Here is a 271-nt window from a genome sequence, read left to right as displayed (position 1 = left end):
GACCACCTCTCTAGGAAGCCTGTTCCAGTGTTTGACCACACTCTTGGTAAAGAAATGCTTCCTGATGTCAGGTCTGAACCTCCCCTGACACAGCTTTGAATCATTCCCATGTGTCCTATCACTGGATCCCAGGGAGAAGAGACCAGCACCTCCCTCTCCACGTCCCCTCCTCAGGGAGCTGTAGAGAGCAACGAGGTCCCCCCTCAGCCTCCTTTTCTCCAAGCTAGACAGGCCTCAAATCCTTAGCCACTCCTTATAGGACATGCCTTCC

This window comes from Haliaeetus leucocephalus, unplaced genomic scaffold (genome assembly GCF_000737465.1).
Source record: "Haliaeetus leucocephalus isolate CR32 unplaced genomic scaffold, Haliaeetus_leucocephalus-4.0 Scaffold76, whole genome shotgun sequence".
Classification (NCBI taxonomy): domain Eukaryota; kingdom Metazoa; phylum Chordata; class Aves; order Accipitriformes; family Accipitridae; genus Haliaeetus; species Haliaeetus leucocephalus.
Note: the sequence above shows the minus strand (reverse complement) of the source record.